Source organism: Vombatus ursinus, unplaced genomic scaffold, assembly GCF_900497805.2.
Source record: "Vombatus ursinus unplaced genomic scaffold, bare-nosed wombat genome assembly UNPS02004099.1, whole genome shotgun sequence".
NCBI lineage: Eukaryota > Metazoa > Chordata > Mammalia > Diprotodontia > Vombatidae > Vombatus > Vombatus ursinus.
Genome location: NW_020943877.1, coordinates 416,724 through 420,120, shown reverse-complemented (window position 1 = coordinate 420,120; position 3,397 = coordinate 416,724). Strand labels below are relative to the sequence as shown.

At 47.1% G+C, this 3,397-nt stretch overlaps 1 pseudogene; it reads right to left on the bottom strand.

The window, feature by feature from the left end:
- Window positions 1-555: 555 nt before the first annotated feature.
- Window positions 556-2,843, bottom strand: LOC114053527 (annotated as a pseudogene).
- Between the last annotated feature and the right edge of the window lie 554 nt (window positions 2,844-3,397).

The window sequence follows — 3,397 nt, the reverse complement described above, 5'->3', positions numbered from 1 at the left end:
GACACTTTATTTCCCACTTCCACCCCCTTTGTAAAAATTCCTATGCCTGAAATGGATTACCTCCTCAGTTCTGTAGTTTAGAATCCCTCCTATCCTTCAAAGCTCAGATAACATACCAGCTCTTGCTATACATGAGGTCTTTCCAGATTCCCTTCCTACTTATTAAAAACCCTCCCCCATTACCTATCTTTTTATTAATGTTTTACATATACAAATACAGATAAATCATGCAATGTAGTACAATATTGTGTATGTGTTTGTGTATGTTGTGTGTGGGGTATATTAAAAGACAAGTTCAAATTATTTCAGGGCAGAGGTCTTTAATTTTTGTTCTTATATCCCCAGCACCTAGGACAAATCCTGGAACACAGTAGATGATTTTAAAAATGCCTATTGAACCATAAAGTGTCTATGAAGATAATAGCATGGTCATTCGCTGTCTTCTTGTGTCCATGATGGATATTGCAGGTAATTGATAATTTCTTTTTTTTTTTTCAAATTGAGTATTTTATTAACATGGTAGTTGTCTTTGTAACATGTGCACACATACTCAAACACTCTGAATGATCTGCCTGGAGGAAAAAGATGTCTAAATATGCCTAAGGGTAAAATTAAAAACAAAAAAAAAATCCTTTAGGTTTTCATTATTGTAGGCAATTATGTCCACATCACTTACAAAGCTATTGCCGAATCTGTCCAAGGAAGCAGAATTTGACAGGAGAAAAAAACCTTTGGGGGAAATTCAACAGTGGCATAGCAGAGCTCTCAATGTGAGAAAGCTGACATAATGTGGACTTTTGCTGTGAAATTTGTCTTTGCAAAATATAAGGAAAAGTTCACCAATGGGCAAAGAATAAGAGAAGGCGGTGTGAAGTAGGCTTTTGCAGAGTCAATTTTCCTCACAGTATTGTGCAGGGTCATCAAGAAAAATGTGGAACTCAGTCCTTCTCTGGAACCAGTTTCAGAACTTTTCCAATTGCAATGGTCTTACCCTCATCTCTCAAGGTAAAACGACCCATCTGAGGGAAATCTTTGAAGGTCTCAAGGCAGATGGTTCCTGCTGTTCTTAGACGAGCAATGCATACTTGATCTTGTTTGACAAAACGTGGCCGTGTCTTACTTTTTTCTCCTGATTTTTTGTCTACCAAGCAGATTAAGGCTGTTATCTCAACTTCTTCGATACAGGTATGAATGTGCAGCACCGCATTATAACCTGGGCAGATGATGGATTTGTGCTCAATAATCACTATCTGGGCATCAAACGTGCGTCCAGAATGACAAAGATTATTAGGATCACAAAGTATGAATCCTGGAAGAATTTCTTCTTCTTCAATTCCCTTCAGTCTAATCTTCAGGTTTTCACCTGGGGCTACAGAATCAGTTTCTACATCATCAGAAAGGATTCCAAGAACTTCCACGTTGTGCTTGTTTGGCATCATCACAAGCTGCTGTCCTTTACAAATAGAGCCAGATTCCAGTTTTCCCAGGACCACAGTGCCCATATCCTTGTATTTATCCACAATTGGCAGCCTGATTGGTCCATCAACTGATCTGTTGAAGTTTGGCAAATTATCCAGATATGGAATAAATGGTAACCCAATATACCAAGGACAGAAATCTGATTGCTCTTTAAGGTTTGCACCAGTCAGTCCTGAGCAGGGCAAGAAGTGTATATCCTTTTTGGGATTGAAGCCAACTTTTTTCAAAAATGGCACCAACTTTTCTTTACATTCTTCATATCTTTCATTGCTCCAATTTACTGTTGGGTCATCCATCTTATTAATGAGCACTATTAAGTGTTTTACACCTGCTGTTTTTGCTAACATGGCATGTTCTCTTGTCTGTCCTCCTTTTTCAAATCCAGTTTCAAACTCTCCTTTCCGGGCAGAGATTACCAGCACAGCCAGATCAGCTTGAGAAGCACCACCAATCATGTTTGGGACAAAACTCTTGTGCCCTGGGGCATCCAGGATGGTGAAGTGCTTCTTTTCTGTCTCAAAGGAGGCACGGCCCACTTCTACAGTTTTACCTTTGTCTCGTTCTTCTTGATTTGTATCTAAGGCCCATGACAAGTACCAAGTTTCTCTGTTTTTTTCTTTAGCTTCCCGTTCATATTTTTCAAGGGTTCTTTTGTCAACCATCCCAGTCAAATACATTATCTGTCCTCCAATAGTTGATTTACCCGCATCTACATGCCCAATGAATATTACACTTACATGTTCTTTTTTAGGTGCACCTGGCGCTGCTACCACAGATTTGGGTTTTGGGATTTCTTCTTCCTCCTCCATCATCATTTCCTCTGGAGGCCCTCCCTCTCCCAAAGAGCCACCCCCAGGCTGCGCTTCACTAGGCTCTTCTTTGTGCTCCCATGCTTCTTCTGGGGACATTTCTGTCTCTCCATTTTCTACAAAAGGCTCTGAAATGTCCATGCAAATAGCTGAATTTGAACCTTCATGCAACACTGACTGTTCCTGGGAAGGTTCCACAGGTGCGTTGAGCCCGGCGGGACCTCCTGCTCCGGGGCCGTCTCCCTGGGCGGTGGCGGCGGCGGCGGCGCGGGCTGGGGGTGGAGGCGGCTGCTGCTGGACCGGGCCCCGCAAGAAGGACGGCACGAACTCAGCGGCGTGGACGTTGGGCACGAAAGGCTTGGCGTTGACGTTGAGCTGCCGGCTGAAGGCCGCGCTGAGGCTCTGGGCCTCGGCCTCGGCCGCGGCTGCCGGGGCGGTGGCGGCGGCCGCCGGGGGGGCGCCGCCGGGGCCCGGGGCTTCCATGTCCGCCTGGTCCCAGCAGTCTGGTGCCGAGTCGCTGCTGCTGCTGCCACTGCTGCCGCTGCCCCGATCCATGGTCGGGGGGGGGGGGGCTCGTGTGTTGCAAGGAGACGGCGGAAATGGGGGAGGGGAGAAGGGACGGGGAGCGAGCGGGGAAAGGAAGGGGAGCGAGCGGGACGCGCTGACTCGGGGGAAGGGGGTCGAGGTAAGAGGGAAGAGGGGGAGAGAGACACAAACCGTGGCGGCGCCGCTACAGCTTTGGACCCGGCTCTACCCTGGAGGCTGCAAAGGCGGAGGCGGCGGCGGCGACGGAGGCGGCAGTGGATCAAACCCCGCCCCACTCCTCCTGCATACGAGTGTGTGCAGATCTCCTCCCTCTCTCTCTCCTCCCTCCCTCCCGCCCCTCCCCCCGCCCCCCGCCCCCAACCCCAACCACCTCCGACTCGCTTGCCACCAAACCCAAGCCCAGTGTAGATTGACCGATCATTGATAATTTCAAGACAAATTTGCCATTTTGTAGTTGCCAGTTTTAGTCTGTCATCATGCATGCAAATCTTTTCTATTCTGGCCCTTTCCAAAACCTATCTGTATTAGATCTTGGCACAGTGAGAACTCATTTTCTTTTAAGG